General features: G+C 50.7%; 1 pseudogene; it reads left to right on the top strand.

The window, feature by feature from the left end:
• The first annotated feature begins 2,746 nt into the window (after nt 1-2,746).
• Nucleotides 2,747-13,307, top strand: part of LOC127576398 (zinc finger protein 729-like) — a 135,718-nt pseudogene continuing 125,157 nt past the window's right edge.

Raw genomic sequence — 13,307 nt, 5'->3', positions numbered from 1 at the left:
GATCCCTGACGACGAGGAGTCCCATCAGTCCCACTTCTAATACTCTTCCCTCATTTGGCCTGTCTATATTTCCCTATTGAACTATTCTTTATCCAATTCCCTCTGGAAAATTCCTGTTGAATTTGCTTCCACCGCCAATAATAAAAATAAAGCAATAAGAACATAGGGACGTAAGAAATAGGAGCAGGAGTCAGCCATCTGGGCCCATTTTCACACAGGGCGTCCCCTCCACTCCGAGGGGAACAAACCCAACATTTCCAGTCTCTCCAAATTGACGCCCCTCATCCCGGCCCTGTGGAGCAAGTCTTTCCTACAATAAGGAGTCTGGAACTCACCCACTTCTCTGACAGAAATCTAACCGGCGAGTTACCAAAGAGCTCTCACTCCTTTGCTTCTGTGCTCTGTGACTCTGTAGGGTCAGCCTTGCCTCAGTGGGCAGGTCTCTCGCCTCTGGGTCAGAAGGACATGAGGTCAGGTCTCACTCCACAGGCGGCACAGTGCCGCTGCCTCACACCGCCCGGTTTGGTCCTCACCCCTGGTTCTTTCCGTGTGGAGTTTGCACGTTCTCCCTGTGACCGCGTGGGTTTCCTCCGGGCGGCCCCGGTTCCTTCCCACATCCCAAAGACGCGCCGGTTGCCGGGTCAATCGGCCGCCGTAAATTGCCCCGAATGTGCAGGCAAAACTGGAGGGAATTGATGGGAATGCACGGCGAATAAAAAGGCGATTAACAGAGACACAGGAGACTCTGCAGGTGTACTGTCCGTGGAATAGTCCAAGCATCGCAGTTGCTGAGACACAACCGAGCCTCAGATTTTGCAATTGCTGTTGCTGCTATTGAGAATCAGGATTGAATCCTCGTTATCAGGCACACGTAGTCTGTTTCTGCTGATGTTAATAACCCCAGGGTCTAGATGGGAGTTTAATATTCTGCACCTTTGCGAAATAATCTTTTTTTTAAGCCCACAGCTCTGTTAGTGCTCCAATACATGGTGCGTTCAATATAAATTCCCTGTTCAACGTCAGGATATAAGAGCTGTTGAAATAATCTTAGGTTTCCTTCTCCTCTCTGTGTGAACTTCGCTTCTCCTTCATTGGAGATACGAGAGATTCTGCAGACGCTGGAATCTGGAGCAACGCACACAAAACGCTGGAGGAGCTCAGCAGGTCAGGCAGCATCTGTGGAGGGGAGTGGACCCTTCATCAGGACTGGAAAGGAAGAGGGCAGAAGCCAGAATAAGAAGGTCGGGGGAGGGGGAGGAGCACAAGGTGGCAGGTGATGGGTGAGTTCAGGTGATAGACGAGTCCAGGTGAGTGGTGGGGGGGGGGGAGGTGGGGGGAGATGCGAGAAGCTGAGAGGTAGAAGAGGCAAAGGGCTTCAGGAGGAGAGGGCAGTGGACCGTGGGGTAAAGGGGACGTGGGGAATAGATGGGCAGGTCATGAGGGCGGGGCAAGAGAACAGGGGAGGGGGCCACACGAATGAAGCAAAAGGAGGGGCAAAAGGGGGAAAAAAGAAAGGGGGCAGAAGAGGGGAGGGGTTACCGGAAGTTAGAGAAATCAGTGTTGAGCCATCAGGTTGGAGACTCCCAAGGCAGAATACGAGGTGTTCCTCCAACCTGAGCCTGGCCTCAGCGTGGCAGTAGAGGAGGCCGTGGACAGACACGTCAGTGTGGGAGTGGGGTGTGGAATTGAAGTGGGCGGCCACCGGGAGATCCTGGCTGTTGCGGCGGACAAAGGGAAGGGGGTTAATGTAGGATTGGTGGCACTGGGTTGGTGATGGTTGGAATGGACTCAAGTGGGCGGAAGAGCCTGCTTCTGCGCTGTCTCTCTTCGTGACGCTATTCGAGGCCGGGGGCAGTCCAGGGCAGCGCTGTGAGAGGCTGCACTTCTCGGTCAGACATTCAGCCGACGCCTTGCCCGCTCCCTCAGCTGGATGGACAACGTCCCACGGCACTGCTTTATAGGAGGGAGGTCTTTTCATTGAATACCCTGGCCGATGTTGTCGCACCAGGTCGCAAAAAAAACGTTCCGTTGGTCACTAGCATCCTGCCGTATTGTGGGATCTTGCTGTGCGCGGACGGGCAGCACAGTTCCCGGCTTTACCTTGAAGCGCGGTCGCTGCCCACTTTATCGGCTGAGTGCGTCTTGGGACGTCCCGAGGTTGTGAAAGGCTCCTTACAAACGCCAGACCTTCAGAAGCCGAGGATCACGAACGCGGTGTCAGCAGTCTCATCGACTAGTCCCGGCACCTTCGGAGATCGTGGACATTCACTCCCAGGTCTCTCTGGTCCTGAACCCCCTTTCAACACTGCCCCGTTGAGTTTATGCTGCCTCTCCTCACCTTGCCTTCCCAATGCAGTATTGGCTCTGAATCACACTGGGATATCCCGAGGGCGGGAACCCCTGCTGAATCAGTTCAACAGATTTCTCTCTCGGAAACTACTTAATGCTTCGGACAACACCTACAGCACCAGATGGACCAGCCGCTCAGTCGGCTGCTCCTTCTGGGATCTGACTGTGCACCCACCTGCCAAGCCCCCACAACCCTCCGGTGGAAATTGTCTTGCCTTATGAGAGCTCGCTGTGCACAGAAGCGATTTTGAGCAATGAGGCTTGCTCAAAGTAAAGCCGTTGGCATGGCGGCTCTCCCTACCCAGAAACCAGCGCGGCCCAGAAAGCGCTCCATCTACACCTGAAAGAACCAAGAGCGCAAGCGCGGCCGCCGGAAACCGCCTCGCAATCATGCGCCTGACGCAGAAGCTTCCAGAAGGACGGCGGCAGGTCGGAGCCGGGGTTTGGGACGGTGAGTCTAATCAATGGCGAGGCCGGGCCAGGCCGTGTGTCGGGCCCGGGCTCCCGCCTGAGGACCGGAGCCCCGCTCGGAGAGGATCGGTGCGCGGTTGGGGGGACGAGTGCCGGGCCGGTGCACCGGGACGGTGCCGCTCCGTCTCCGTCCGCGGCCTCTCCCCGGGACCCGCCGCTCAGCGCAGCCCCAGCGGCGCATGCGCGTCCCCGACGGCAGCCTGCAGAGCGGTTTCTGGAGCGCGGGAATTGTGGGTATACTGGCCGCCATTGATCCCCCCCTAGTCCTTTGTTACCAGTCTGCGGACTGCAAACCTGCCGAGCTCCCTGTATTCAAACACAGAGGGGCGAACAGGTGAAGTTACTGAGACCAGAAAGAAGGAGGAACAACCGGCCGGTACAAGGCCGCCGTGGTTACCGCCGCTGTCGTGCAGCATCCTTGGTTTGATCCTGACCTTGGGTGCTGTGTGGAGTTTGGACGTTCTCCCTGTCGCCGCTTGGGTTTCCTCCAGGTGCTTCAGCTTCCTTCCCCAGATCCCAAAGAAGCGCTGGTAGGTGACTAGACCGCTGAAAATTACCCACTGTGCAGGACCGTCCGGGCTGGTGTGCGGGATGGAGTTGATATGAGAGAGGTAAAATAAGTCGCGCAATGGAACTATTAAACTTTTCCTGCACTGACTTCTCAACATTCTCCTGTGAGCGTAACAGCTTAACCTCCTGTTCTTTCATTCTCTGCAAACTTCATGTTCCTCTATAGCTTGTTCCAAATTATAGCCTTCCTGTTAACCTGTTTCCACTCTGGAATAATGTAACAATAAGGATGACCTGGTCTCCTAAATCCATTGATCCAAGCCTTGAATATACAGAATGTTTTGCATATCTTCCTGGGGAGAAAACTGTCAGCCCTCTCCTCCAAGAAATTTTTCCTCTTCTCTATATTAAATGCCTGGCTCCTTACCCAGAGATCATGCATTCTGTGCCAAGACTCTCCATTAGGGAAATACAAGAACACATGAAAATAAGAGTAGGCCATCAGGCTCCTCAAGCCTGGAGACACAAGAGACTGCAGATGCTGAAATCCTGAGCATAAAACAAACTGCTGGATGAACTCAGTGAGTCAAACAGCATCCATGGAGGCAAACAAATGATTGACGTTTTAGTCAAGATTCTGCATCAGGACTTATCCCCATACAGGCTCTTGACCCAAAATGTTGACCATCCCACAACCCTGCTCTACCATTCAACGTGATCATTTTTGATCTGTGCTGGCCTCAACTCCTCTTCCTTTTCCGCATAACCCTTAATTCCTTGGTCTTCCAAATATTTATCTGTCTCTACCTTAGAAGTATCTAATGAGTTGGTGTCCCTTCACTCTCAGGGTCAGAGAATTCCAGAGATTCACTACTGTCTGAGAGAACAAATTTCTACACAGCTTCTTTTAAATGACCAGCACCTTGTCACCATGTCCCCTTGTTTGTGACTCCCCCTCTGGTGGCAAGCCCCCTCAGGGTCTTGTATGTTTGAATAAGGTCACTGCACATTTTTCGAAACTCCCAAGGAGCACAGACTCCAGCCGTCTTGCCTCTCACTGTGTGGAAACAGTCTGTCAACAACCTACACTGTTCTTCACAGCACCTTGTATGTGCCAATGAATCCACTAATCATCTAAAATGCAGTGAATGTGGCCAGTCTCCTCACGGAACCATCCCTTCCACCCAGGAATCAATCTGGCACTGACTCCTAGGCCACTATATCCCCAGCTAGTTAACTTTCTGCATCTCCTCAGCCAGCACATTGGTATTAGGTTATTATTGTCACTTGTATACCGAGGTACAGTGAAAAACATGTCTTGCATGCTGATCGTACCGGTCAATTCAAGTTACATCAAGTTCTCTCTCCATGTTAACATTTACCACTTCCTCAGTGTTCGATGAAATATTCTTTTTTTCCCCATTTACTTATAAAGTGGGAAAGTTAATGTGTTCCTTCATTGTTCTCCAATTTTCTTCCTGGCTTGTTTAGCCAGTCAATTGCCTTTGCATACTCCTCACGTCCTTGCACGTGGCTTTGTCACCCTTACATGCGTGGATGCCTTATACTTCCTTCAATTAAATGATGAAAAAAATATTACGGATAGCTGAAGGGCTAGGTCTGGTACCGTATTGTCCTGCTGGTATCAGTCAGTCAAACTGTAAATGTCTCCTTTTTTCCTGCACTTTTTTATTCTGGCCTCAATCTGTGCAAATATTATTGCAACAGTCTGCTGGAGGAACTCTGGGTGTTGGAGAGATGGAGCTAAGTGCCATCAAGGTACAGGTGGGACCCGACGTGCATCACTCGATAATGTCACCGAGGGGTCGCCTGTCGATCCGAACCAGCATCTGTGGGAGGAACGAAATTGTCGACATTTCGGGTCGAGACTCGACAAATATATTGTCCCAATCCCACGAGCCCTGCCCCACAGAGTTCCCCAAGGATCCCTCCAGGGCCTCCATTCCAGTACAGATCTACAGGCTACCCCTCGTTGACATCATCGGGTGATGCACGGCAGGTCCCGCCTGTACCTTGGTGGCGCTTAGCTCCATCTCTCCAACGTCTCTCTCTGGCCTCTGGAAAGGGAGACAAACCTGCAGATGCCAGAAATCTGAAATAAGAATGGAAAACGCTGGAGGTGCTCAGGAAGTCGGGCGGCGTCTGTGGTGAGAGAAGCAGAGTCAACGTGACTGGTCCAAGAGCCATTGTCAGAGTTATCCTGTTTCACAGGGAATCGCGTCATCCCCTGAGCATCTGATGTGGAAGCGGCATTGGCTGGGAAGGCGTAACAAAAAATGTTTAAAAATTCATTCCTTGTTCTTTCCTGATTCAGTAGCAAGAGGTGTTCGCAAACAAAGGGCGCACTGTACACATGTTAAAGGTTATAGAAACTACGTTACTAGAGTTATATGAAGAATAAAATTCAGAAAGGAGGAAGAATACTTAAAATAAAGAAGGAAGCAAAAAAAATACATCAACCAATCAATGAACCGATCTGTATAATGCTGGAGGGAACCTCAGGCGTCCGACAGCCTCTCACGCAGCCTTCTGCCTGTGTCTCAGCACCGGTCACAACCCAGCTTCAAGGAAGGTCCTGATTTGCTCAAAGAGGGTGCCCCCTTTTATATCCATCTAAAACGTTTACCTCAGTACTTTTCCATTCCTCAGTGGTACCAGCCTGTACCTTCTTGTCAGTCGCGACCTTTGGCCTAACTTAGAAACAGAGACAACAGGTCTGTAAAGAAGAAAGCATTTTCTTCACTGGTATCTAATCTGAAGGATGTGCATCAGTACTCCCGTAAGTTCTCAAAACATTCCCGCAGTCTGAGCTGACACCATCTTGTGTTACGCACCACTGCACATACTGAGGGACGAATCAGAAATGGCTTTTGGCTAATTTAACTCTTTCCTTACAAAAGGGGGAAACTGCAACCTGCAGAACTCGGCTGAAATTCCAGAGCAACTGGATGCAACCAGGGAACAGTTGCAGCCAAGTTCCACTCTGGAAGAATGGAATTTGAGTTTTGATATATTATTATACCAGCCCATTAAATGTTTGTTGGTTGGAAGTTCATTACCTACTTTTTGTCTGAAGTATCATTTCAGAACTACATCTTATCCAGGGGCATACATTGGAATTTAAGATATTTATTTATTAGTCACATGTACATCGAAACATACAGTGAAAAGCATCTTTTTGCATTGCTAAGAATGTTCTGGGGGCAGCCCGCAAGTGTCGCCACGCTTCCGGCGCCGACATAGCACACCCACAGCTCCTAACCCGTACGTCTTTGGAATGTGGGAGGAAACCGAAGCACCTGGAGGAAACCCACGCAGACACACGGGGAGAACGTACAAACTCCTTACAGGCAGCGGCTGGAATTGAACCCAGGTCGCTGGCGCTGTAATAGCGTTACGCTAACTGCTATGCTACCGTGCTGCCAAATTTGACCACTTTTGGAGGAGCTTATTAAATGTATTGGAGAGTAACACCGGCATATTCATACCTATAGATGACATGCTTGGGGTTCTACCAGGCTAATGGAGGATGGTAACTCAGCAAAGGGGAAAAATAAAATGTTTTGTAAGCTCCTGATTGCATCCACCTCTGTCCCACAGACCTCGTAGCCCAGAGAAAATTTAAAGAGTCCCGAAGAGCGGAAACGTGAACCTTGGAACAGGGAATGGGACCATCCACCGTTCAGAGCCAGAGACTGAGAGAGAAGGTGGGTGGCCGGACGATGCCACACAGCGCACTGACCGATCCAAAGCTTTCAGGGACACGGACGGCCAGGGTCATGCTTCGGAGATTGCGACTTCCATCCAGGAACAGCAGGTAATGAGGCACAAGCAGGGCTCTGATCACCCCAGCGAACCATTTAGTCTTGGAGGTAGACTAATTGTTACAGAACCGTACAGTTCAGTGTGGTAAACCGTGGAAGATGATTAGGGTGTGAGAGAGAGGGAGAGAGTTCAGGGCGTTAAGGTTATTGCAGAGGGTGTGATCTTCAGCTGCAGAATCATCACAGTGAATCCAAAACCGAGGCTTTCAGAGTTTATCCAGGGGCGAAGCATGCTCTGTGTGCAGAAGGGATACCCAACGCTTGTTTTCGGAGTGAGAAAGGGAAATGTGGAAAAGGGGAGTGAAACGGTGATCGGAGAAGGGCGGCGGGGTGGTGCAGCTGGTCGAGCAGCTGCCTCGCAGCTCCCGTGACCCGGGCTCAGTCCACGCCTCTGGAGCTGCCTGTGTGGAGATTCCCTGTTCTCCCTAACGCCCGCGTGAGTGTCCTTCTCTCGCTCTTTAACTCCCACACCCCGAAGACGTGTGGGTCGGTCGGTTAACTGGCCACTGTAAATTTCTCCCCCCAGTCTGTAGGTGAGGGGTAGAATCTGGGGGAAATTGATGGGAATGTGGGGAGATTGGAATGGGAGTAGCATCAATGACACTTGGTGGTCAGTGTGGACGGGTGGAAGGACCCACCTGCGTGCTGTAGAACCCTATCGGTTTATCAGTAATATTTATAATCAGAGTAGAAAGGCCACAAAGAATAGCATGCTCAAGGGTGAGAGGGCTGTGAATGTGTTTCAGAGAGTTTATGGGAAAGGAATCATTTAGGGAAGGAAGGATGGCAGTGAGCCAGGTAGAGAGAGAGAGAGAGAGGAGGAGGTTCCATCTACAAGGATGAAGTGTATGAACTCTGTCTTGTTTTGCCTGCTCCCTGTCCCTCCCCCTTCCTTCTCTCCCTGGGTGGCCAGCTCCGTTCTCTGAAGGAAGTCAGTGAACCAATTGGGTTTTATGATGATGCACAAGCCTCACCATCAGTTTACTCTGATGCCGACCCGCAGTTATCCATCCTATCTGGGATCCATTATGAATCCATCCTATCTGGATGCATCACGACTTGGTACGGCAACTGCTCTGCCCGTGACTGCAAGAAACGGCAGAGAGTTGTGGACACAGCCCAGCTCATCACGGAAACCAGCCTCCCCTCCATGGATTCTGTCTATACCTCTCGCTACCTCGGTAAAGCAGCCGGCGTGACTAAAGATCCCTCCCACCCTGGACATTCTCTCTTCTCCCCACTCCCGTCGGGCAGAAGATACAAAAGCCTGAAAGCGCGTACCACCAGGCTCAAGGACAGCTTCTGTCCCACAGTTATAAGACCATTGAACGGTCCCCTGGTACGATAAGATGGACACTTGACCTCACAATCTACCTTGTTGTGACCTTGCACCTTATTGTCTGCCTGCACTGCAGTTTATCTGTAACTGTGACACTTTATTCTGCGTTCTGTATTTTACTTTGTACTACCTCAGTGCACAGTGTAATGAATTGACCTGTACGAATGGTATGTAGGACAAGTTTTTCACTGTACCTCAGTACAAGTGATGACAATAAACCAATTCCAATTTACCACATTTCCCAATCAGCTGATCAGATATTTTGTGGGGTTCTCTCTCATGCTTCACTTCTCTGTTTTAAATTAATTTTACAGGGTATCGGTAATGGAGGATTCACAGAAAGGAAGCACAGAGCGAGCAACACATCAGGACCTGCCAGCGTCACTCAATCCATTGGGGTCTGTCAATCACCACCCTTCGGAGGCAGAAGCAAAGGGCTCCATCCACAGCGAGGAGAAACGGCTCACGGGTTCCGAGTGTGGCCGAGGTGAGAGCCCAGACTCCGTGACCTCGAGGCACCAGTGCGGTCATGCGGGGGAGAAACCATGGAAGTGCGGGGACTGCGGGAAGGGATTCATTTGTCCGTCCAAGCTGGAGATCCACCGCCGCACTCACACCGGGGAGAAGCCGTTCGCTTGCACCAAGTGTGGCAAAGCATTCGGGCAGGCGTCCAACCTCCTCACGCACCAGCGCGTTCATGATAGGGAGAGGCCGTTCACCTGCTCCATGTGCGCCAGGGAGTTCACCCGCTCGTCCAGCCTCCTCAGGCACCAGCGGGTCCACACCGGGGAGAAGCCCTTCGCGTGCCTCGTGTGCGGCAAGGCGTTCAGTCAGACCTTCAACCTCGTCGCGCACCAGCGGGTCCACACCGGGGAGCGGCCCTTCACCTGCTCCGAGTGCGGGAAGGGCTTCACTTGCTCGTCCCACCTGCTGAGACACCAGCGGGTCCACAGCGACGAGAGGCCATTCGCCTGCCCCGAGTGTGGGAAGGGGTTCACCCGCTCGTCCCAACTGCTGGCACACCAGCGGACGCACGCGGGGAAGAGGCCGTTTGCCTGCACCGTCTGTGGGAAGAGGTTCACCTGTTCGTCCCACCTCCTGATACACCAGCACACTCACACCGGGGAGAGGCCCTTCACCTGCGCCGAGTGCGGGAAGGGCTTCATTCAGTCATCCGACCTGCTGATACACCAGCGGGTTCACACCGGGGAGAGGCCGTTCACCTGCTCTCATTGTGGGAGGAGATTCAATCAGTCGTCCCACCTGGTGAGGCACCAGCGAATTCACACCGGAGAAAAAGTTTGAAAACACTATGTACTGAACATTTAACCGTTGCGGCTGTGGAAACACGAGGGAGTTCACAAGTGACTGCAAGTGGTGAGTTCTGCTCTCGTCACTGAACCCTGGGCATTGAGCATGGTTGGGGATTGTTTCTGCTGGTGTTGGTGACCCACAACTGGGCTGGAGTTTAATATTCCGGATCCATGACAAATAAATCAGTTCTGTTTTAAAACCTGCGTCTCAGGCCCTTAATGTCTCTGTCATGCACTGTGCACAATATAAAGAGAGGCCGTTCAGCCCAGCTGCTCCCTGCCAGTGTTTCTGCCCCACACCAGCCTCCTCCCTTCTCACCCTGAAATGTTCTTGTATTTCTAATTCCTGTGTTCACTCAGCTTCCCATCAAATGCATCCCTGCTGTCCATCTCAACCCCTCCCTGTGGTGACGGGCTCCACACTCTTCCCCATTCTGTGGGTGAAGACATTTCCCTCGAATTCCCTGCGGCATGTTCTGCAGACTGAAGAACAAGACAAGAGCTCACTGGCGTCTTGTCCCAGACATTCCCTGTCCATCATGTCTCTGGGACCAGGGGAGAATCTAATGGGTGTTTAACTGTTCATTCCTGGCTCTTTTCAACATATGTAAGGGACTATGGATCTTAGGAATTAAGAAGGCAAGTGCAATGTTGCCATTCATTTCGAGAGGACCAGAACATTAAAAGCAAGGATGTACTGCAGAGGCTTTATAAGGTATTGGTCAGATCACATTTAGAATATTGTGAGCAATTTTGGGCCCCATATATGAGGAAAGATCTGCTGGGCCCTGGAGAGGGTCCAGAGGAGGTTCGCAAGAATGATTCCAGGAATGGAAGGCTTAACCTATGAGGAGTATTTGATGGCTCTGGGCTTGTAGTGAATGGAGTTTGGAAGTATTGGTTTATTATTATCATTTATACCGAGGTACAGTGAAAAACTTGTCTTGCATACCGATCGTACAGGTCAATTCATTACACAGTGCAGTTACATTGAGTTAGTACAGAGTGCATTGAGGTAGTACAGGTAAAAACAATAACAGTACAGAGTAAAGTGTCACAGCTACAGGGAAGTGCAGTGCAGGTAGACAATAAGGTGCAATTTCACAACAAGGTAGATAGTGAGGTCAAGAGTCCATCTCATTGTATAAGGGATCTGTTCAATAGTCTTATCGCAGTAGGATAGAAGCTGTCCTTGAGCCTGGTGGTACGTGCCCTCAGGCTCCTGTATCTTCTGCCTGATGGGAGGAGAGAGAATGACCCGGGTGGGTGGGGTCTTTGATTATGCTGGTTGCTACACCAAGGCAACGAGAGATAAGGACAGAGTCCAAGGAGGGGAGGCTGGTTTCCGTGACGCGCTGGGCTGTGTCCACAACTCTCTGCAGTTTCTTGCGGTCCTGGTCAGAGCAGTTGCCATGCCAAGCCGTGATGCACCCAGGTAGGATGCTTTCTGTGGTGCATCAATAAAAGTTGGTGAGTGTCAAAGAGGACATACCGAATTTCTTTAGCTTCCTGAGGAAGTAGAGGCGGCTGGTGAGCTTTCTTGGCCGTGGCATCTACGTGATTTGACCAGGACAGGCTATGGGTGATGTTCACTCCCAGGCACTCGAAGCTCTCAACCCTCTCGACCTCAGCACCATTGATGTAGACAGGTGCACGTACACCGCCCCCTCTCCTGAAGTCAATGATTTGTTTGTTTTGTTGACACTGAGGGAAAGATTGTTGTCATGACACCATTCCACTAAGCCCTCTATCTCCTTCCTGTACTCCACCTCATCGCTGTTTGAGATACGGCCTACAACGGTGGTATCATCTGCAAACTTGTAGATGGACTTACCCAGTATTTACCCAGGAAAGGGACATGCGGGACGTAGAAATAGGAACTGAGGGTGTAAACATGTTAGGGCATTTAGAGGTCAAGGAGGAGGTAGTGTTAGGTCTCCTAAACGATATTAAGGTGGATAAGTCCACCGGGCCTGATGGGATATACACCAGGTTACTGGGGGAGGTGAGAGAGGAAATTGCTGGGGCCTTGACCAGTATTTTTGTGTCCTCTTTGACCACGGGTGAGGCCCCGGAGGACTGGCGAGTGGCTAATGTCATTCCTCTATTTAAGAAAGGAACAATGGGAAATTGCTGGAGAAAATTCTTAGAGATAGGATATCCAAGCATCTGGAATCCAATGGCTTGATTAGGGAAAGCCAGCATGGCTTTGTGCGGGGCAAGTCGTGTCTTACTAACCTGGTTGAGTTTTTGACAAGGTGACAAGAGAGATTGATGAAGGTAGAGCTGAGGATGTCACCTATATGGACTTCAGTAAGGCATTTGACAAGGTCCCACATAATCGGTTAATCAAGAAAGTTCAGAAGCATGGGGTCAGTGGAGAATTGGCTGTGTGGATCCAGAACTGGCTTGTCCATGGAAGACAGAGGGTGGTGGTTGAAGGGCCTTATTCGGGCTGGAGGCCTGTGAGTAGCGGTGTTCCGCAGGGATCTGTGCTGGGACCTCTGCTGTTTGTGATGTACATAAATGACCTGGATGAGTATGTTGATGGGTGGGTTAGTAAGTTTGCAGACGATACCAAGATTGGTGGAGTTGCGAATAGTGTAGAAGACTGGCGATGGACACAGCATGATATCGGCCAGTTGCAGATGTGGGCAGAGAAATGGCAGATGGAGTTTAACCTGGATAAATGTGTGGTGTTGCACCTTGGTAGGACTAATGTCAAGAGGCAGTACACTCTTAAGGGCAAGACCCTTAACAGTGTTGAAGAGCAGAGAGACCTTGTGAGGAAGTCCATGACTCATTGAAAGTGGCTACACAGGTAGATAGGGTGGTTAAGAAGGCTTATAGAATGCTTGCTTCCATTAATCGGGGTATTGAGTATAGGGGTCAAGAAGTTATGATGCATCTCTATAGAACTCTGGTTAGGCTGGATTTAGAGTATTGTGTGCAATTCTGGTCACCTCACTATAGGAAGGATGTCGAAGCATTTGAGAGGGTGCAGAGGAGATTTACCAGGATGCTGCCTGGATTAGAGGGCATGTGCTATCAGGAGAGGCTGGATAAACTTGGGCTCTTCCCTCTGGAGCGGTGGAGGCTGAGGGGTGATCTGTTGGAAGTGTGTAAAATTATGAGGGGCATAGATAGGGTGGACAAGCAATATCTTTTTCCCATTATTGAGTGATCCAATACCAGAGGGCATGCATTTAAGGTGAGAGGGGGTAGGTTCAGAAGAGATGTGAGAAGTAAGTTTTTTTACTGAGAGAGTGGTGGATGTCTAAAATGCATTGCCTGATAGGGTGGAGGAGGCAAATTCATTGAGGGCTTTTAAAAGGGGTTTGGACGGGCACATGAATGAGAGGAAAATGGAGGGACATGGGCATTCTGTAGGTAGGAGGGATTAGCTCTATTGGCACAACATTGTGGGCCGAAGGGCCTGTTCTGCGCTGTACTGTTATATGTTCTATGTTAACACAGATT

Source organism: Pristis pectinata, chromosome 12, assembly GCF_009764475.1.
Source record: "Pristis pectinata isolate sPriPec2 chromosome 12, sPriPec2.1.pri, whole genome shotgun sequence".
NCBI classification, from domain to species: domain Eukaryota; kingdom Metazoa; phylum Chordata; class Chondrichthyes; order Rhinopristiformes; family Pristidae; genus Pristis; species Pristis pectinata.
The sequence above is the reverse complement of the archived record's forward strand: the minus strand, read 5'-3'. Positions and strand labels throughout refer to the sequence as shown.